We start from the raw sequence: 22,206 nt of genomic DNA, 5'->3' as shown, positions 1-22,206 counted from the left end.
AGGCAAATCTTGGACTCCATGTTCTTTTTCTCAAGAAAGTAGTGAGAGGGGAGGAAGCTGAGAACTGCCTCTGTGAGAACATTCAGATTCCAATCCCCGAAGTCTAAACACTTGGGAAGAACAGAGAAGCCTATAGGTAACGACTGAAAAGTCCAGTAAAGGTTTTCCCTGAGCTAGTATCAGAGGGGAGAAGAAAGGAGTGGCTGTGCCCTGGTCTGGGGCAAAGCCCCAGGGATGCCCACAGCAGAGCCGCAGGAGGGAGTGCCTGTGTGGACAGGGCCCCAAGGAGGGCTCCGAGTCTCTGCGACACAAAGCGGTGGAGAGCCCCACCCTCCCCAAGGCCATGCGGACAAGACTGAGGGACAGCTCAGGAGTGACCTGGGGAACCAATACCAGGACTGGATGACCTGGCACCATTAGGGTCTTGGCTCCATTAAGACTCTGAAATTTAAAAAAAAGGGGGGGGAAGGGGGAGTTGGTGTTGCAGACAGAGGGATGGGCGCTCAGAGCCAAGGAGGCTCCAGGATTTCTCCCCAGATCCGAGTCAAGAGGACAGTGTTTCCTCACTCTCCGCCCAGACTAATCAAACTCCCAACCAGCACTGGGGGTGGCCACTCCCGAAGTGGGGGCCACCCACCCTCCAACCCACTCTGGTCATAGGAGAAAGAAAAAAATTCTTCCTGAGTTGAGGTTGTAAGGAACTCCTCAACAAAGAGGAATCCTGGGCAGAACGATGCTGGGATGGTGGACACTGTCAGTGCTTTTATGTCAGTGTTTGCTGACTGTTGCCACAGCCAGGAATTGGGACCAGAGGGGATCAGGGGGGAGGCGCAAGGAAGCACACACAGCCTCACTTCCTCTCTTCCCACGCAGCAGCGGATGGGACCCCGGTGTGACCCCCCCGGTGCTCCCCTCTCCCCTGCTGGCCTCCAGCCAGATCCCAGATTCCAGTCCTTTCCAGTGCCCAAGAGGACCCAACTTTCAAAAGGGGGAAGGAAGGAAGGAAAGAAGGGGAGGGGAAGAAGGGCTCATAAGAGAATGGAGGGTTTAGGCGAGGAGGAAAGCAGGCATTGGTGGGGAAGGGGAAATCAGACAGGAGGAAACAAAATGAGTAACTAATTGTGAAATGGTGGCACCTGAGGCCTTGGGCCCTTTTGGTCAACTCTCGCCCAGGGTCCTATCACAGGGAGCTCAGGAGGGCTGTTTCCGGGGTCGCTCATTCATGTAGTAGCTCAAATTTAGATTTACAAAGACCTCCAAATGAAATACTGAGAAGCACAGACCTGCGTTTTAAGAAGATGCTGCTCAACCTTCAGCTTGAAGCTTGTCTTCATCCTGGTCACCCCAGATGCCGTGTGCCATGAGTCAGTACTGCTAACCGATACAATGGTCCTCCTGTCCAGTTTCACTGCAATGTTTTCTTTGTATTTAACGGACTAATCTGTTGAAGGCAAACATTTAAAATAAATCGCAAATTTTATAATGCTGTTAGGGTTCTGCTCTTTGTTTTTTAATTTACAGGGAGGCTTTAAAACCAGAAGTGATCCAAGTCTCCCTCAGTCCCTGAGAGGCTGTGGTACCACCTCTCACAGCCTTAAGCCTCTATGGGGCCTGAGTTTCCCCTGGAGGTCGCCCACGAGAACAAGGACAGCCCCTCCAAACGCTCAGGAAGGAAGCAGTCAGGGCACCATAACTGTTGAAGAAAAAATTATTCTGACACCTGTTAAATGGGAAGGAGTGTTTTATTTAGGACTATCATAGTAGGTGTCAAGACTATTGCAAGAGGGAAGAGCGATTGGGCTCAACTCCTAATACAACAAGAACAAGTGGGGATTTATAGCCAAGGAGCCGGGAGGGGGAGGGGGTATCAGTGGATGGAGAATTACTAAGAGGAGACATGGGGTGCTGATCAGGAATTCTTGCTAAACCAACTTAAACAGGATTCTTGCTCAAGGCAGCCAGAGTGATAGGCCCTCAAGGGTGGCGGTATTCTCCCTAAACTGACTTAGCAGGATCCTTGCTACTGCAACTGGGCTCTGCAGGCCCAGCAAGGACAGGCTGAGGTCGAGGCATAGTTGTGAAGTGGGCTCAGAGGAGCCTGACTCAAGTTTGGTCAAGGAGTCTTTGTCAGTCACAGCCTCTTTATCCCAGAGGGTCCCACAGCTATTGTGACACCACGTGAATTAGTTCTTCATGAGAGACTAAGAGGAGGGGAGAAAAGACATTCTCTGGGATGCCAACTCAGAGAAGATTTGAGCCCTGACAAACTGCCCCCATTTGTTGGTGACCCACACAACAGCCTTTCCCTGACTCCCTCCTCTCATAGGAGGAGTTGCAAACACCAAAGACTCACTTTCCCAGCCTCCTTGGTAGCTAGAAGGAGCCTTGCAACCCAGTTCTGGGCAAAAAGGGAGAAGGGAAATTCTCCTGAGTGGCTTTTAGGAAATATTTTCCTCTCTGAATGAGGGAGTGGGAAGATAACACGCCTGGTGCTGGGGCAAGCATCCCCCATGGCGAGATGCAAGCCCAAGGATGTAGTGTCCTTGGAGCGTGCTGAAGATGGAGGGAAAAAGGAGCTTGGGTCCTTGGTGACATTGCTGAGCTGTTGCACCAACCCCTACTTGTCTATGCCCAGACTTCTAATTATGGGAGATTTAACTAAGCAGCTTTTTGATTTAAGCTACTCTTATGCTGGTGTTCTATAACTTGCAGCCAAAAGTACTGCCAACCCCCAGGGCTGTGCTAGGATTTGTAAAGGACACAGAGACATCCAAACATCAGTCTCTTCCTTCTATTCTAGAAGTTTACGGTCAAGGTGGGGAAACTAGACATATGTACACATGTACCATGTCCTTAAAAATTAAACAATTTAGAATATAATCAAGATTTAAACTGAAGTCACAGCAATTCCACTCCCAGGAATTTTTCCCCCGAAGTATATTAAAAGATATCCACTGAACTTTAACATATAATAGAGAAAATATGGACATACCCTAAATGTTCAACAATAGAGGTTGAAATTACAGCCCATACATAATATCATTAAAGATGATGATGTTGATCTATACTTAATTATAGGCATTCTCCAAACAAAAATTGGGTAAAAAAAAAACCAGGTTATTAACTGTGCATTAAATAAATCCACTCTTGTGCAGAAAAACATCTCTGAGTCTAGGTTAAATGTGAAGCTGTCAGCAGTGCTTATTGTTATATAGTGCAATTATGATTGAGCTTTATTTTCTTTATGCCTTTCTGTACCTTTTGCTTTCGTTGCAATAAACACATATTTATTTTATAATAAGTCCACTCAGAATGTTTAGAAATGCAACTGATTAGTAAGTCTCTATATACTAATAGAACACCACGGAGAGCTTTACAAAATCTACCAACTATTTGCAGAACAATATGGTATATGAGGAGGGAGGTTTAGAATAACAAAGATGATTCACAGACACAGTTCATGGCTTTAAAGAACCAGGTCCCAACTTGGGGGCACTAAGGACCCAACCTTGGGTTCACTCACCCATATGCAGTAAAGACGATCTACTGACACCAGGTGGTGGTAAAGAAAAGTAGAGTATTTACTGCAGGGCTCCAAACAAGGAGAATGGGCAGCTCATGCTCAAAGGAGCAGAACTCCCCAATGGCTTTCAGGGAAAGGATTTGAAAGGCAGTGTGAGGGAGGGGTTGCAGGGTGTGGGATCAGCTCATGAACAATTCTCCGACTGGTTGGCATCAATGTGGTTCCAAGTATCATCAACCTTCTGGCTTCAGCTGGTCTAGGGTCTATGTGCTTGCCGTCAGCAGTTTTCATATGGTAGGGGTTGGCTTCCTGTAAAAACAACTTAGGAGTGTGGGTCAGGCCTGTATATCTATATCCTTCAGGGAACTGGGAGTTCAGTGATTCTGCTGTGTGGCAGATTTATTGTCTAAATACCAGTTTCCCAGCCCAGGAGCTATTCTTTGTTTCTACATCTTTACATTTCCTAATTATTAACTCTTGAGTCACCCTTTTGAGACTCATGGGAGGCCTGGGAGACTAAAGCCTTTTACTTCAAAAGACAGGGACATGGGATTGTATATGGTTTCAGACAGTTTCTGAAATGGTTCTGTCCAGTTCTATGAGCTGTAGAATATTCATCACACATCTCACCCTCCCCAATGATAGGATATATACTGAAGCAAAACACTGAGTGGTAACTATTTGACATTGTGGAAAATAACTCTAAACAAAACTTTTTGTATTGTACGTGGTATAGACAGAGTATGTAATTCAGGCATTGTGAATAACTTCTAGGAAATGCTTTCAGGCTCTTTTCCAGGCTTTTGCCTGGGAATTGTTTGAAAAGTCTGATTTAACATTCCGTCTATAATATAGAAACCTAGTTCCCACCAAAACACTTTGTATTTCTCAGAGGCACAAATACATCAAAGGCTCTCTCGATACCTAAAATACTTTCAAATCATAGAAAGTGTTATCAGTTGAAACTCTGTGATATTCTGATTGGCTTATTGCTCACTTGGTGTGACTCTGATGCTGCCCGCGGCACAACTTAATTCCGGAGGTTGACCTTCTTTCCCTATTTCCCAGTATATTCTAGCAACATAGGTAGCATTCCATCACTCCTTAGACAGCGTTAAAATAATTGTGATTGCATTTAACATTTGAGTACAGAAAAAGATGGTGAAAGGTGGCAGAATGTGTCACCTCAAAATACGCCACATTGTGGCACAGTGGTTGAGAGTCTGCCTGCCGATGCAGGAGACGTGGGTTCGTGCCCTGGTCCAGGAGGATCCCACATGCCGCGAAACGGCTGGGCCCGTGAGCCGTGGCCGCTGAGCCTGCGTGTCCGGAGCCTGTGCTCCGCAACGGGAGAGGCCACAACAGTGAGAGGCCTGCGTACCGCAAAAAAAAAAAAAAAAAAATGCCACCTTGGCATAAGGGCTATTTTGAGCTAAAGAACAGCAGATGCAAGAATGTCATTCTGACCTCCCTTTTTTCCCTGAAGGCAGGAGTTAATACTCCCATGTGAAAGATGCCCTCCTGTAACAGAGAAGAATAAACCTGCCCCCATATTGGATCTATTCCTTTAGCTCTAACCTTTGTGCTCTGTTGCCTATGCTTAGTCATGCTGGCTCTGCAGCTTTTGTAAAAGAATGTTGCCTATAGACAGAAATAAACAGGATATACACAGGATAGCCCATTCTCAAGGCTCTGACCTTTAAATGTATAACACTCTTCCATTCACAGAGAGATAAAATGTTGCAGAACAGGGAATAATATTTGTCTTATTGGAGGTTTATAGGAACATTGTGACCAGACCTACATAGACAGCTGCAAGAAAGAAGGATTCAGCACCAAGAAGTTTGCAACAATCGGCCACACTCCTGCCCCTTTTAGTGTAAAAGAAGTCTGAATTCTAACTTGGGTAAGATAAATTGTTGGGACACTAGTCCACCATCTTCTCAGTCTGCTGGCTTTCTGAATAAAGTCACTATTCCTCGCCCCACCAACTCATCTCTCAATTTATTGGCCTGTCTTGCAGCAAGCAGTATGAGTTTGGACTTGGTAACACTCCCTATACCAGGAGGAAAGAAATATTATCATCACCAGAGATGGGGAGTCAAAGCAGAGAGAAATCCATACAAACAGACCTTGTTAGGATTACTCTTATCTCCTTTTAGTATCCCCATATATTTTAGTAAACTTTTCCACAATTGCTACTCTTTGTTCAACCTAGTATATGAGCACTTGGGCCTATCAGCGTTTTTGGGTCTTCCTTTTCCTCTGGCAGCTCCCATGTACATGCAAAAATCTATATGCTTGTCTCCTCTTATTCTGTATTATGTCAATTTAATTCTCAGGACCAGCAGAGACCCTAGAAGGGTAGAGATAAAGTTATGCCTCCCCTACAATGATCTACGTTTATTTACCAAACCGAGCCACCCAAGATTTGGGTGACATTCATCCATCCCACGTTCTTGTGGTCACTCGCCTCTGGGATGCTTCAGCTGCGTTACTTGACTTTCGGAATAATCTGGCTGCCCTGTTCATATTGCCAGTGCCCTGCATACCACTGACCCAGGCACTGGACTTGCTGGGACTCATAACAGGCTGCCCCAAGACATGCCACATTGATTATTTTGAGTTAAAGTTACTTAAGAAACAGCCCGTGGGAAAAATGATATAAAAACACACAATGGCACCCCCTCCTTCCCCTTGAAAGTAGGAAATAAATCTCCCATGTAAAAGTAACCTCCCTACATCAGGAGGGTAGAAAGTATCCTCATCACCCGAGTTAGGGAATTCAAGGCTGAGAAAACTGTATAAACAAACGTTGTTACTTCTTCATTAGTCTGCTATCCCAAGCACAAGGCCCTTTGTTAAATCTTCACACAAAAAATTGTTTCCTTGTCGAAAAATGATATAGAAACAGCCTGCTTTGGTCGCTTCAAGGGTCCTATTTCTATGAGACCTCCATGCATACAAATTAAATTGGTTTTGTTCTCCTGTTAATCTGTCTTGTGTCCATTTAATTATATGACCAGGCCAAAGAACTGCAAGAGGGGTAAGGGAGAAATTTCCCCCTCCCACATACTCAAACTACTTTCCCAGTTTGGGGTGTGTGTGCGTGTGTTGAAGGCTCTACTAAAAATCAGTGCATGTGTCACATGTATAATTCCTTTTTCATTTTGATTTGTAGAATAGCTTTACAGTAGAAACACCAGCAAACAACTTTTAGACTATTAAAAGGCTTTCTTCCCTTCCTAAATGTTTTAATTGTGCCAAGAAGCTTTTTATGGACCTTGCAACTTTGTTGCTAGCTTCAGGTTGATTATTGTGATTGTATTGTTCACTGTGCGTAGAAATAGTATGAATACGATTTACATAGATTGTTCAGTTTTTAATATCAGCCATAGAACTGGTTAGTATCTCAGTAGTTCAATGAAACGTTTCCTGTATTCTCATCTATTTTGAGAAATTCTGTGGGGTTTTTTTTAATTGTGTCTTATGGTTCAAGTTTGTAGATTTTAATAAGCAAAAATGTTTAAAGATGTGGTAATCTTCCAACTAATACTTATCTGTCTTTCATGACCGCACAAACTGCATCTTTAAATCCATAAATAAGTTTCCTTAAGTATCATACTTTTCTGGTCTTTCATGCTTAGTGATAAGGGGGAAGCACAAGAAAAATTTCAGTAGAATACAGTTTTTATTTTGTAAACACTAATGTATTAAACTTGCTATACATTGAAGCAAATAATATCTATTTTTATTTGAATCGTATATATGAATTGGATGTTATAACTAGTTGATTTTTTTCATTGTGTTAGAGGTATTTTCACTGAGCAAGGTCAATTGGTTACCTCAGTATTACAACCAATATAGTCCAAGGGACCATTTCAAAATAAATAAATAAATAAATAAATAAATAAATAAATAAATAAATGAAAATAAATCAGTGCATGGCCTCTTGCTTCCTCTTTCCTCCCACCCCCCAGATACAGGAAGTGGTTTGTCTCTCTTTTGTTGCTTACTGGCCAGGGCCTTCAGCATCTCACCTTCTTTATTCAGTCAGTCAATAAATATTTATTGAAGGCCTGCTACGTGCCAGGCACTGTGCTAGGTGCTGGGGGAGAGGCAGTCACGTAGCTTAACTTCAGAGAGCTTACTGCCTCATGTCAAAGACAAACCTTATTCAAAGAATCACACAATCAAATATAGTTCCCTAAGTGCTTTCTTCTTAACTTCTTATTCTGAAATAATTTTAGATTCACCTAGAAATACTATAGAATTCCTGTGGACCCTTTGCTCAGCTTGCTTCAATGACAGTACCCTATGTAATCACAGTACAATGATCAAAACCAAGAAATTAACATGGATACAATACTAAGCTACGGCCCTTATTGGATTTCTCTAAGGGCTTTTTATTACATTAATTCTTTAGTAATTATAACAATCTTGGGAAGTAAATATTGAGTTGGCCAAAAGGTTCATTTGGATTTTTCCCTAAGATGTTATGGAAAATCCTGAACTAACTTTTTGGCCAACCCAATATTACCATCACCCTCCATTTTATAGATGCAGAAACTGAGTTTCAGAACAATTACATAACTTGGGCAAGATTCCAGCTTGAAAGTGGCACAGTGAGGACTGCAGACCCAGGCAGCCTGGCTGTGAGGGGTCTGCTCCCCACCACTGAACTACACCTCCTCTTAACATCAGCCAAGCAAGTTTCCTTGTTCAAACTCAAAGAACCTTACTGTCACAGCACTACAATAAACGGCTGGGGAGTTATTAGAACGAGTTGTAACTCTTGGATGCCATCTTTAAAGTCAAAATATTTGCTTCCAAAATCAAAGTTTGTTTCAATGGCAAAGGCTTCCCAAAGGAAATTACTATTTCAATCACTATGGATGAAACAATGTTCTTTGGGCTAACAAAGGCTGAGCTCTCAAACATTTCCCTCTGGTTGAAAATAACTTTAGTTGAAACATTTTGACTCTCAAAAGGAAGTTTCTTTGTAAGAAACTGCAAGAAATCCAGGTGCAGTTAAGGCTCACCCCAAACGGAAGCCTTCGGAAAAGCCAGCTTCCTCTCAAAATCATACCGTTTCCAACTATCTCACCCCTGCATGACTCAAAGCCAAAGGAAATCTGCAAGAATAGAGGTATGTTGATCTGCTTTGCATAGGAGAATATCAATCCCAAAATGGGAGCGAGGGGGAGATCAAAAAAAAACTGAACAAGGAAAAATACCTTTCTTGCTTAACTATGCATCTGTGGAGTTTGTACTTGTTACCAAAATGCAGAAGTTACTTAAATGACCGCAGGGTTCCACTTCTCCCTTCTCCAGCGCTGAGATGCAGTACTACTGAGCATGTCCCAAAGGCAGTTCAGTTACTATAAAGAGGAGTCTCTTTTTTAAGATATCGCTGTTAACAGTAACATCTCGTGATTCCGTCTATAACAGATTATAGCTCAGGTTTGCTCTCCGCTATTTTGTCCTTCCTCTGATTTCGAGCCCGTCGCCAGGCCCTTTGGAATGGCTTACTTTCTGGATTTTGTTGAGCAGAAAGCAAGGAAGCTACAAATCAATGACTCCTTTACATTTTTGGGAGGTGGGGGGTTGGGGAGGGGAGAGACAAGAGCTAAGGAAATGTAGTGAAGAGGTGTGTCCTCAGAGTGGAGTAAGAGTAGCAAGAGAGAATCTTCCAGCCTGCACTGGGGAGCCATGCATTGCTTTCCAGCAAGATCTGAAGGGATAGCCAGCTATCTGGTGCAGCTAGGGGTGCTGAGCCCCAGACACCAAGGCTTCAAGTCTTCTCAAGAGTCCCTTGCCCCAAATGTGGCACAGACACAGCAAGGGCCTAAAGGAACATGCACCAGGGACATAGGGGTCCCAGAGTAGCCAGTGGGACTCAGGACAAGCAGAGTATTTCAGATGAGGCTTTAGAGCTTAAGGTTTCAAGGTCTTCGTGTAACCTGGAGAAGGTGGGACACTGTGGGGAAGACCCAGTTATCACTGAAACTTAACTTCCCACCAGTTCAACACGTGGGATAAACCCAAGATGACTTAATACAAAGAAGTTTAATATTTTTGAACATCTGAGTTTGTGAGCTGACATTCACACCAACTATACATTCATTTATACATCTATACATACATTCAACTATACATTTGTTCATCTGAAAAACACATCATACACTGAGATGGGACCTGAGGACATGGTGGTTCCCCAGGCTCCCGTGATCAACAGTCAGACGTGTCCATCCTAAAGCAAGGAGAGGCTGCTACACGGTCACTAACGGTAAGATAAAGTCCTGGGGTGACTTACAGGCGTCATTATAACCTTCCAGGGACTTTAAAGCATCCCCATTGGACACAGCCTGGCATCCACAGCACTGCTGGTCTAGCCCAGCAGGATGGCTTCCTGCTATAACCAACCAACAAGACAGAACCTCTGGTTTTCAGAAAACGTCACTCTCCTGCTTACCAAAGAGAATGGGTCCACGCCCTGTCCTTCACCCACAAAGATGACACCACCAATGCACACTGGCTTTATTTCTCCAGGGGTGGAGATGGTTAGCCATGTTCTAGCCACACTCTCTGACCCGGTCTGACAAGCACATAGGCAAAGAGGGCAGGCTTTGGTAACTCTGGAATGGCACTGACCAGCACTTTTAGAGTTTCACTCGTGGCACCAACGTGTCATAAACCGGTGATGTTTGCCCAACTGTGAAGTTTGTCAAGAGGTTCGATTTTACAAAGACAGCCTTTCAAGTATGGATTTAATTTATACATTCACATATTTATTTTTGTGTTTGATATATATGGATTAAGCATCTCCTCAGTGCCAGGCACTGTTTTAGGAGCAGGAGACATGGTGGTGAACAAGACAGACACTGGCCCTGTTCTCATGTTGCTGGAAGGAGAGACACTGAACAAGGGTTCAGAGGGCTTTGAAGAGGGAGAAGTAATGGGTGCATTGTGTGTGTGACAAGGAGGCTGCACCCAGTCTAAGGAGGCAAAGATCCATGCTCCCCAAAGAGCCAGAGTTTAAACCCAAACATGGAAGGTAAGTAGGAGTTGGCCAAAAAGGGCGGGGGGTGGGGGGCGGATCAGGAGGAAGAAGAATGCGTCAGGCAGAAGGATGTGCTAATGGCCAGAACCTAGGACTGCAGTCTGTGCGTAGCTAAGGAACTGAAGGCGTCCGAAAGGGTTGGTGAGTATGGACGAAAGTCAAGCTGGAAAGGCAGGCAGGGGCCAGAATGTGAAGGGTTATTTTAAGTCCAGTTAAGAAACTGAGGCTGTCCTTACTCCAATGGGAAAGCATCACAGAGTTTTAAGCAAAGGGGTGCTTTGCTCCCAGGTGGAGAATGGATTGCCTGAATCTCCAGTAGTGGCCCTGAGTCATGAGTGATGGTTGTTGTGTAGCATAAACCCTATGGAAAGGCTTACTGCAGCCTGGTTTAGACAACTGAAAGGAAGCAGAGATGCCCACCGGGACTTCTATGCTTCCCACACTCCCCATCACAGCTTTCAGAACCATACAAACAAGGACATCTTAAAACAAAATGGAGTAGAGGCAGGAATGCCACACTGTCCTAAGCACTACAGACTTATCATACCTCTGATCCTGCTGGCATACATCTTCCAGCTTTCTTTTTTTTTTTGCTCCAGACGCGCAGCCTCAGCGGCCACAGCTCACGGGCCCAGCCGCTCCACATGTGGGATCTTCCCGGACCGGGGCACGAACCCGTGTCCCCTGCATCGGCAGGCGGACTCTCAACCACTGCGCCACCAGGGAAGCCCTCCAGCTTTCTTTTTCTTCTTCAAGATTATCTTTACTCTTCTTGGCCATTTGAATTTCCATAAGAATTTTAGAATCAGCGTGTCTATTTCCACAATGTAAAACCTGCTAGTATATCGATTGGGATTGCATTGAATCTAAAGATGAATTTGGAAAGAACTGACCTCTTTGAAGTATTAAGCCTTCCAATCTATGAACATGGTCTAGCCCTCCATTTATTTAGGTTTTCTGTAATTTCTTTCAATAATGATATGATGTGTCCAGTGACGAGGTCTTGCATATGTTTTGTTAGATCTATTCCTAGATAGGCGACGTTTTAGGTGATTGTAATGGGCAAATATTAGAGATGCTAATTAAAGGAAGTAATGTCTGGGGAAAGTACTTTGCAAAATGTAAAACTTTATACAAATCCAAGATATTCTTTCTCACCAACACTACTGAGCACATCACTTTGGAAAGCCAGTCTACACACCCATAAGGCATCTTTCCCAGTAGCTATGGATTAACCAAGACGCTAAGGCTCTAGAACCAGGAACTGCCAAAAAGTGACATCAGAGGCCAAAGAAGAGAATTACTGGCCTGGAATAAACTCTTAGAAAAAAACAACTTCTCAGTCTGAGTCTGAATTTTACCCAACAGCCATCAGATGGCCTCAGGGGGGGAAAGAGCTCAAAAAGCACATCCTTCATTCAAAACTCAGGGACTTGATACAAGATCTTATTCAGTCTATGAGCTCCTGACACTGTTGCTAAAAATTAGCATAGACCAGCCCTCAGTGGGAGCTGAGGTCCTGCTTCAGCTTCTCATCTTCACAGGAATTCTGCGCAGAACCAACGAAGGGCAGATCTAGCTTCTTCCTGGGCACAGTCCCTGGCAATGCTGACGCTCTCACTTTCAGCTGCCTCTGAGTCTGAACTAGTGACTCACAGCCGCTTCTCTGAGCCCAGCCTCACAGGCACCCTCCCCCTCCTGCCAAGCGCTGCCTGCCACAGACACAGCTCGGGTTCTCACCTCCTTCCTCCTTCCCCCAGTCTGGAGGAGACAGTGGCCAAGCATGAAATCTTCAGGATATTAAGAGTACTTATAAAATACAAAAAGGAGACAGACTTTGCCGTTATTTACCCCCAAATCATTCCATTCCAGTTTCTCGGACTCCTCTCTCCATTCATCAGTGTAGCAATAATCATTATTCACTGAATCAACAAATATTTTTTGAGCATGTGCCACATGCCAGGCAGTATTTTAAGCACCCGAGATACAGCAGTGAACAGCACAACTAAAGTCCCTTCCTTCGTGCAGATTATACCACTGCGGGAAGGGGTGACCGCGTCCCCAGGGAAGGAGGAGAGGGGCAGGGAACAGGGCCATCAGTTGCAAATCGAAAGGATTTTAGAAGCCCGAGGTCTTAGTTTGGGTTCCCCCCAAAGCAGACGCTAAGATAAGGATGTGAGAGCAGGTTGCTTATTGAGGGAGTGATCCCAGGAAGTATAGGTGAGCGAATGGGGAAGTGACAGGAAAGAAGGAAAGCCATAGTTTGTTAATGAGGGGGGTAAAGCTGTGGGCGACTGAGGCCCAGTCCCGGGTGTCCCTCGTAGAGGTATAAAATGTGCCTCAAAAGTATCCCTCTGCAGGACAAGGAAGCTCAGGGGTCTATCCACCAACTCCCACCCTTGATTAGCCGAGGGTCACTCCTAGGATCTCAACTCCCTGGCATCTCAGGCAGAGAGAGGCTGGAGGCCACGAGCATGTACAGGAGCTGTCTGCAGGTCACCTCTGAGATGCGCTCCGGGGATGTGGGTGGCACCGTTGGCATCCGCTACTCCCAGTCATCTTGTTCCATGACATGCCCAGCACCTAGTGTGGTTTCAGGTGCACGGCAGGCACTCAATAAACATATGTGGAGTAACTGGGTGTTTTATCACCTGAAGATGCCTTTAAAGCTGTCCCAGAGTCAGCAGGAGAAAGGGCCCTGAACGTGAACTTGTCAACAGTGGGCTCCAAGCACATTAAGCTAATGATCTTGGGCAAGTCCCTCACCCTTTCCAATCTCAATCTTCACAGCCATAAAAAGGAGACTCTAGCAACTTCCTTGCCTGCCTCATTGGACTGTGATGAGACGCCAATAAAAGAAATGCAGTGAAAGTGCTTTGGAACACCAGAACATGCTAGAACTATCTTTCTTGTGGAAAAAGCCTGGAATATGGAATGTGTTCTGAAAAAGTAGATTCTTGGTCAAGTCAATTGTGTGTGTGTTTCCTCAATTATAAAACAGGCACAATGATAATCAGGCCACGACACGTCTCAGAGTGCTGTGATGGGGCTCACGAGGCAAGATAATGGATGTAGCGTGCGCCACTTCCTTCTGAAACTCTACAAAAATGACAAAAAGGGATGTGGATTTTTAAAGGGGGGGGGGCATCATAAACCCATGATGACATGGCAACAGGAGAGGAAACGATAGCAACAAAACTCTGGAAGCCGGAAAGTAAACGGCCAATTAGCAAATGGCTTAGCCAGCAGAGCAAATTAAATACTAAAATAGTGCTAGGGAATGAAGGAACGTAGCTCGCCCCAAACTTTAGGCACAGACACCTCTGGCAGTGAGGGTGAAGGTGGGGCAAAGAACAGGAAGATTGGCCGAAAGTCTTTTTAAGAAGTCAGAGCTTCAAACCCCTCCTCAACCCTGGCAGAAACTCTGGGGGCGGCCCCCAGCCAGCTGTTTCTACAAGCCCTGCAAATGATCGAGGGGCTCGCTGGAGATTGTCTAATCCCACAAGGGTGCACATTGCATTTACAGCTGTCTTTCTATGGCCTTGGCTAGTTTACAACCCTGTAAGGATAAAAGTTTACTTGTAGAAAAACTGAGAGCAATGCAAATGTTTCTTGGCCATAGAAATGCAAATTAATTTTTTCCAGTAGAGATACATTGGTTTTTAGAAAAAAATAACCCCATTCCAGTTCATTGCCCTATAGCATATTAACTAGATTTACATCCACTGGCAAATTCGTTTCAGTATTACTGATTATATAGTTCTGTTCAAATTTTCCCCTTAACTGGTTTTAACAACTTCCTAGTTCTCTCATTAATTAAATAAATAAATCTTTAACACAAATTCATTTTACACATGTATGAGAGCTACTTTCAGCTTTTTGAAAAGTATACTTTAGCACAGGGATTCTCAGAGTGAAGTCCTGGACCACTGGGGCGTCACCTGGGAACTCGATGCAGATTCTCAGACCTCACCCAGACCTGCTGAATCAGAAACTCTGGGGGTGGGGGCCAGCCACTTGTGCTGTTAGGAGCCCTCAGGTTCTAATGCACACTCAAGTGTGAGAAGCACTGCTTTAGCACTTCCATCAAACGCTACCAAGATGCTACCTTAGTCCTGACTCAGTTGAAACCTTGGAACTTGACAGTCTACGTGGTCTCTAACATAGCTCTGCCCGTGACAGATGAGAACAGGCCAGGCCCTCCTTCTCTCTCATCTCCAGGGATGCCTCAGCTGTCCCGTCACTCACTCCCTGTCTCCTTGCAGCACCAAGAGATGGAACAAGGGTCCTTCGTGAGCTGGACAGAACATAAAATTCAAGATTCCTTGAGAGGATTCGTTTAGGGCCCGTTGGCACCTGCTGGTCTGACTCTGTGGGACTAAAACCCTCAAGCTTCGGAACTAATGGTCCCAAAGGGACCATTACCCCAAAGAGAAGGGATGAGCATGAAGGAAAAAACTACCTCAGAACCCAGCCCCAAATGTTGTGTTTATGTATTCTCTGCCTCCTGCAATAATAATAGAGTGTTATTTCATTGCTGACAGATGCAAAATAACAAGCCCGTTGTGTGCTGATCTGGAGCACATATGCCACCCATTTGTCTTGCAGCCTGACCGGGCGCTCTGCCCTGTTCACAGGCAGCCCTCCCTGACAGCCAAATGCCATACAAGCCCGATAATTGCCCTTCACTGGGGGGAGGATCCCCTTCATCTGCACAACTGATGCTAACGTGTAGCTGGGCTTGAGAACCATGGTTGTAATCTGGTCAGACCAGTGAAGTGAGCTGCTTGAGATAACCTGAAAACCTGAATCAGCATGGGTCTGACCTCCATTCTGGGCTTGTATGGGGAAGGGCATTCTAGCCACTCCTCACTACCACAGCCCCAACTCTGCCACTTAGCAGAGGGGTCAACTTGGACACGTTTTTTTTCCCCTCTTCTAGCCTCTGTTCCCCTGGTAGAATGCAAATAATAGAAACACCTTCCTCTAGGGGTGCTGTGAGGACTAAATGAACTGAGGATTATAACGCCCTTAACACAGAGCCACTTCCCAAATAAGTGTGGGTGTTTGTACTTGGTGGTGGGGTGTGATGATGAAATAGATTCCCTGACAGCCCCTTGGAAGGGGAGTAGGGGCCATAGGAAGAAAAACAGGCTGAACTAACTGAGGCCAGGAAGGAGCTGGTTCTAGAGGACCCGCTCCATCAATGAGAAGCCCCCAGCCTGCACTGAGGTCCCGTGGCAACTTCTTGTGACTGTCCTTTGCCTTGTATACGACAGAGTGAGCCGCAGGGCCAGTGGGAAGAGGGAAATCTGAGTGGATGCTCTTTGTCAAGCAGGAAAACACTAATTAAATGATTTTTTTCCTCCTTTCTTCATTGCCAAAATACTTGTCTTAACAAGATCCTCCTAGGTCCAGGTGGAAGGCCACTGCTTACCTAAAACCAGTGGTTCCCAACTGGCAGTGATTGTCACCAGTGGGAACTTGCTACTAGCTTCTAGCGGGTAGAGGCCTTGGATGTTGCTAAACATCCTACAGTGCACAGGACAGCTCTTCACAATAAAGAATGGTCTGGCCCCAAGCGCCAACAGTACCTAAACAAACATGGTTGCCCATATTAAGCGAATCTCTCCCTCCTCTATGCTCTTCAGACACCTCGTTTGAGCCTGTGCTGGGGCACTGGCCTGACTCTGCCAGGTGTGGTGGTTAGCTGGTGGCCTCCTGGAACAGCAGAAAGGGCAGAGGCTCTGAAACCTGGCTCAGCCACCCACTGGCTAGGACCCAGAAACAGTCATTTAGCTTCTCTGAGGCCATTTTCTCATCTGAAAATGGAACTTAGAATCCTAATTTGCAAGGTTATGGTCAAGATTAGATAAAATACTCTGTGTAGAGCACCTGGCACATGGTAAGTACTCAGTAAGTTATAGGGTCACATCTTCCTAGATACAACCCAGAGGGCCACAGTGATGTCTTGCGTATCTTTACATCGCCTACAGCATCTCAGGCTATGCCATGCACACGGTAGGTGCTCAGAAACTGTTGAACTAAAGTGAAGTCTTGCCTGGAAGCCAAGGCTCAAGAAATAAACCTAGCCCACCTCATGGACCTATAGTCCTGCCACTTGTAAATGGTTTTAATTCAGTCCTCAGGATGCACCCGTACCTCAGAACAGGATCTGTTTCTCCCTGTCACCAAGTCCTGGGTCCTTCCAGTGAGCAGGGAGGCTGAGCTTGGCCTTTGATTCTTTCAGGGACAGCCAGAGCCTTGGCCACTGGGGAGCAACTACCACAGTCCAGCCATTCCCAGCTGACCAACTCGATAACCTGCCAGTAGCCAAATACCTGCCACAGTACCTGGAGAAATAAGTCCAAGGAAATGCCAGTTTCCTAGCAAAGGAGGGACGCAAGTCTGGATGAGTATGATTTGCTTGGAAAATGAGAGGGGCCATCACCCAGTCCTCCAGATTGAACGGAGCCTTCCTAAATACACACCCTGCCCACACCCACCCGCTGACACACACAGCTCGGCCAGAGCGGGAAGCAAATGTGAGAAGACCATCTCTATCCCTTTCCACTGAAAAGCTTTCAAGGGTTCATCTACCACCAGCTTCTCCCCTGCTAGAGAAGACATCAGGGAAGGCATATTGGACCAGGGGGGAGACCTGAATGCAGGTGTGATCCCTGCCAATAGCATGTTGTGTCATTTTGAACAAGTCCTGTCACCTCTCTGAGCCTCAGTTTCCCAACTATGAAATGAAACCTGGACAAGAAGGGCCCTTCCGGCTGTGATATCCTATGCTCTTTCTACGGCCAGTCGTGGCTTCGCTCCCACATAGACCTGCTGAATGCCACGCAGACAAACGCTGATCCATTCCGAGTCCAGCCCTTGCTGCTCTCCAAGGCCTGGATCTCCTATTACTTTACCAGGTGGCCCCCAGCGAACGGCAGGGGAGCCCTATCTCCCCCTCTGTTAGAGTTCTTTGGAATGGACACAATAGTCCTGCCCCTCCTCAGCACCCCACCCCCACCCCGGAGGCCAGGCCAGGCTGCCCAGGAAGTATCAGGCAGGGACTCAGATTGCAAAGATACACGGTGACACAGACACTCTGCCAACCTCCAGGAATCCTGGCCAAGAACAGGTAATGCTGACACCAAGCAGGCACCGTAATTGCTAGGTGTCTAAGAGCTAACTGCTCCAGGTGTAACATCGCTCTAGGCTGCTTTCTCCAAATCCCTGGATAAAAGGACTCTAGGCACAACCATCAACAAAAATGAGAACTCCACTCCAAATCCCCTCTCCTGTGCTATTCCTGAATCTTCTTCCCTCCAGGCTTAGTACCCTCTCTGAGTACAGTGCCTAGGTCCCATTAGCTCAGGGGCTTCCCCTGACACACAAAGGACTGCATCTCACCTGCACAAAGCTTTCTTTCCTATGGGGATGCAGAGCAGTACACAACTGTCTGCCAGCTGCCCTGCACACTTGGTTACGGGGTAGGCTCAGGGTGGGGAAGCGGAAAGGACACCAACTCCGGAGTGGGAATCCCAGCTGTGCCAAGTAGGACAATTTATAATCCTCAGTCTTTTTGCATCTTAGTTTGCAGATCTGTAAACTGATATTAGCAAAACCTACCTTACAAGAGTGTCCTGGGGATTAAATGAACTGACCTACCCTAGGTGCTCGGGAAAGGGCGCTATTTTTATAAGGGGTTTCACCAACTTGGCTGAGCGATACAGTTCCAGGCACAAAACACTCAAAACAATTTGTAAAAGAAGCATTTGAAAACCAGAGTTCTATTGGCACTTTATTGGAAGTGAATCGGATTCCCTTTGGACTAAGGAAGAGCAGACTTCTTCTTCTCTAAGAATTGTTCATTCAATTCAGACAGATGCCAGATGCATGGAGGACTTTGATTCTGTTGTAAGAAGCCCAGAATGGAGGTCATGGGACCCATGCTGATTCAGGTTTTCAGGTTATCTCAAGCAGCTCACTTCACTGGTCTGACCAGATTACAATGGTTCTCAAGCCCAGCTACACGTTAGCATCAGCCCAGGAGCTGTTCCAACCTATGGGTGTGCAAGCCCCATCCCAAAGCAATTTCACCAGAATCTCTGCCAGGTAGGGTGAGGTATCAGTACTTTAAAGAGCTCCCTGGATGCTTCTCATGTGAGATCCACTGGACCAAGAGATCTCCATGATCCCTCCCAGGCATCCTGGTGTGTACAATAACGTATGATTCAGAGTAGACATTTAGTATACGTTTATTGAATAAATGGATGAAGATTCTGACTCATCTTTTTTGCTATTTCCATATTCACCAAAAAAAAAGAAGAAAATAAAAAGAGCTGAATTCCAAGTAAGAATCCTAGAGCAGTACTGTCTAGTAGAAATTTCAGCAATGATGGAAATGTTCTATAATCTGTGCTGCTCAGTACAGTAGCCACAAATGGTATGTGGCTACTGAGTACTTGAAATGTGGCTAGTGTGACTGAGGAACTGAACTTTAAATTTTATTTAATGCTGATTAAATTTAAATAGCCACATGACTTCTGGCTACCACACTGGACAGTGCAAACGAAGAGTATGTACCTTTCATGAACACATCTACAGCTGTGTGCTTCCACGTCCCTCTTTTACCAACAGCACCCCATTTTCATTTAGGGCAGCCCCCTGTCACCACCACCTGCAGTCTTTTGGGGACAGCTAATGAAGTTGCCCTGCCCTTCTCCAGCCAAGGGGTGAGCCCAGGACACAAGCTACATCAACCTCTCCAGAAATTTTACTCTAGCTTCAGTGTCACAAGAATAGTAAATGATGGGCTTCCCTGGTGGCGCAGTGGTTGAGAGTCCGCCTGCCGATGCAGGGGATACGGGTTCGTGCCCCGGTCTGGGAAGATCCCACATGCCGCAGAGCGGCTGGGCCCGTGAGCCATGGCCGCTGAGTCTGCGCGTCCGGAGCCTGTGCTCCACAATAGGAGAGGCCACAACAATGAGAGGCCCGCGTGCCGGAAAAAAAAAAAAAGAATAGAAAATGAGTTAGAGTAGATAAATACCAATGTTAGTAGTGGCATTAAGACACTGTGTATCGGTTTCCAGAACATTAGTCCAGAGTTTGACGATCACAACAGTGACATATGAGATGGGCTAGGCATTATCATCACCATCCTTGTCATCATCAAAGTCCCTGGTACCTAGAAGATCTGATGTGCCAGCTTCTGAACTAAGTACTTAAGTTGCCTAGCTTCCCTGTGCATCATTTCTTCATCTGTAAATTGGGAATTAACTCCTCCTAACCTCTTCCAGCGTTTTTGTGAAGACAGATCAGGTCCATAAGAGCTTTGAGCCAAATAAGGAGTTACCCAAGGTTTCCCTCTCTGGGCATTAGTGTGGGGGAATCATGAGAGGATTTGATGCAGGACACAGTACCTAGGCCCAGTTTACAAGCTGTGTGACACCAGGCAAGACACTTGTCTTTTCTGGGCTTTCAGTTAAAATGAGATTGAGTTAGACAACTCCCTTTCCAGTTTCTCCATTTTCTAACTTATTTGCATGCCCCTCCCACCTGGACTGACACCTATCCCTTCCCACTTCTAAGAACACCCCCCAGAAAACTCTCTAGCCAAGACCATGCTGGCCTTTTGGCCAACTCATTTCTTCTTTCCCCGACACCCACCTGACCAGAAAGTTGCCCGGGGTAAGCACTCCCGTACCTTCCTGTACTAAGCGTCTGGCAAAGCACTTTACTGGAAACATGTTTAAACATCTCCTCTACTAGTAGACCATAGCCCTACTAGGGCAAAGACCATGTCCCTCTTATTCACCACTGTATCCCCAGTGCCTAGTACAGGGTCAGGCACATAAAAGGTGCTCAGTAAGTACTTACTGTTTGAATGAATACCCCAAATCTATCTATTTCATTATTTATCATTGCAGGAAACCCACAGTATTCATTATCTAATGCTGTGTAACAAAGTATCTCAAAACCTACCGGCTTAAAAACAACAACGATCACTTCTTATCTCCCAATTTCTGTGGGAGAGAGATTCAGACAGGGTACGGTGGGGTTGGCTTGTCTCTGCTCCTTATCTGGTACGTTGGCTGAAAGACTCAAAGGCTGGGGGCCGGAACTGTCTCAGTTCACCACCTAGCTGGTGGTTAAGGCAGGCTGTTGCCTGAGAGCCCAGCTGGAGATATCGCCCAGACCACTTCATGTCACCTCTCCCATGTGGCTTGGGCTTCCTCACAACATGGTGGCTGCGTTCCAAGGGTGGGTGTCCTGAGACAGTAAGAAAGAGACAGGAGGAATGTCTCCTTTTTATGACCTAGGTTTGAGAGGTACATCCTATCGCTTCCACCACCTTCTATTCATTAGAAGCCAGACACTAAATCCAGCCCACATTAAAAAGGAAGGGGAGGGCTTCCCTGGTGGCGCAGTGGTTGAGAGTCCGCCTGCCAATGCAGGGGACGCGGGTTTGTGCCCCGGTCCGGGGGGATCCCACATGCCGCGGAGCGGCTGGGCTCGTGAGCCACGGCTGCTGAGCCTGCGCGTCTGGAGCCTGTGCTCCGCAACGCGAGAGGCCACAGCGGTGAGAGGCCCGCGTACCGCAAAAAAAAAAAAAAAAAAAAAAAGGAAGGGGATTAGACTCCATCTTTTGAGAGAAGTGGTAAAGAACTTGCAAACATATTTTAAAACCATTACATGGTGAAAGCTAAGTGTCTGAAGAAGCAGGAATTCAGGTCAAATTATTAGCTGTGTGAACGTGAGGAAATGACTCTCTGAGACTGGGTTTCCCTATCTAAACAATCAGTAGGTTGCAGTTATTGGTCCCTGGTGGTATTTACATGCTTGGAGTCTTCTTGCCTCAGTCATCTTAAAAGGATTCCCTCGTAACTTTCTTGACATCCACTGACCCTTCCCATCATTGATCACCCTTGGTTTCTGACAGTGGAGGCAGCAAGAGTTTGCTACTGGAGCTAGGGGACCTAGGATTCAGACACCAGGGGCAACTTTAAGGAACAGACGTTGAACCATTGAGGACCTCGGGATTCTCCAAGGTCTTCTCAGTCCCAGCCCAGGAGAGGTGAGAAACGCAGCAGTCACAGACCTGAGGAATCTGAATCTGCCTGCCGGGGCCCAGGGATCTGCATTTACTTTTTCACACTAACTGCTGCTGGGGGGAGGGGAGGAGTCTTAAAGCACGTACCCCGGCTGTCTCACTTTAGTCAAGTTCCTTGCTTTTGCTCCCAGTTCGAGGCTTTTCCGCTCCACCACTCTGTGAAAGGGGGAAGGGGAGGGTGCCTTGAGTCTCCGCAGTCCTGGGCCCCGCATACAACAGTGAGCCGTACTTTCGCCTTTTTCTGGGCCGGCTGACCCTCCCCAGCCACCGCCTCGCGTGGGTCATGGTCCTAAGACTCGGGCGCAGCATCCCCCTGCCGTGTGCGCCCGGCGCCCAGAGCCGGGTCCTGGGAGGCCCACAGGGGCGAAGTCAGCACACCCCGCTATCACTGGTGCAGGTTATGGGGTGGAAATGGGTGACTTTTAACTCTTTCATTTTCAAGGGGTAGTGACCCTGACCCCTTGATAGCCTCCTTTAAGGAACACGCGCGCCGGGAGATCTCTGTGC

At 46.3% G+C, this 22,206-nt stretch overlaps 1 long non-coding RNA gene across 2 annotated transcripts in view; it reads right to left on the bottom strand.

The window, feature by feature from the left end:
• LOC109548126 (uncharacterized) overlaps nucleotides 1-22,206 on the bottom strand; it is a 95,355-nt gene that overhangs the window by 72,811 nt on the left and 338 nt on the right. For both annotated transcript variants that reach the window (XR_012329888.1, XR_002174141.3), the window contains exons 2-4: nucleotides 21,787-21,855; nucleotides 20,571-20,858; nucleotides 1,284-1,441 (exon numbers count right to left, since the gene is read on the bottom strand). This is a non-coding gene — a long non-coding RNA (uncharacterized lncRNA). The remainder of the gene's footprint in view (nucleotides 1-1,283; nucleotides 1,442-20,570; nucleotides 20,859-21,786; nucleotides 21,856-22,206) is intronic.

This window comes from Tursiops truncatus, chromosome 2 (assembly GCF_011762595.2).
Source record: "Tursiops truncatus isolate mTurTru1 chromosome 2, mTurTru1.mat.Y, whole genome shotgun sequence".
Lineage (NCBI taxonomy): Eukaryota > Metazoa > Chordata > Mammalia > Artiodactyla > Delphinidae > Tursiops > Tursiops truncatus.
This window is presented reverse-complemented; position numbering and strand designations above follow the sequence as displayed.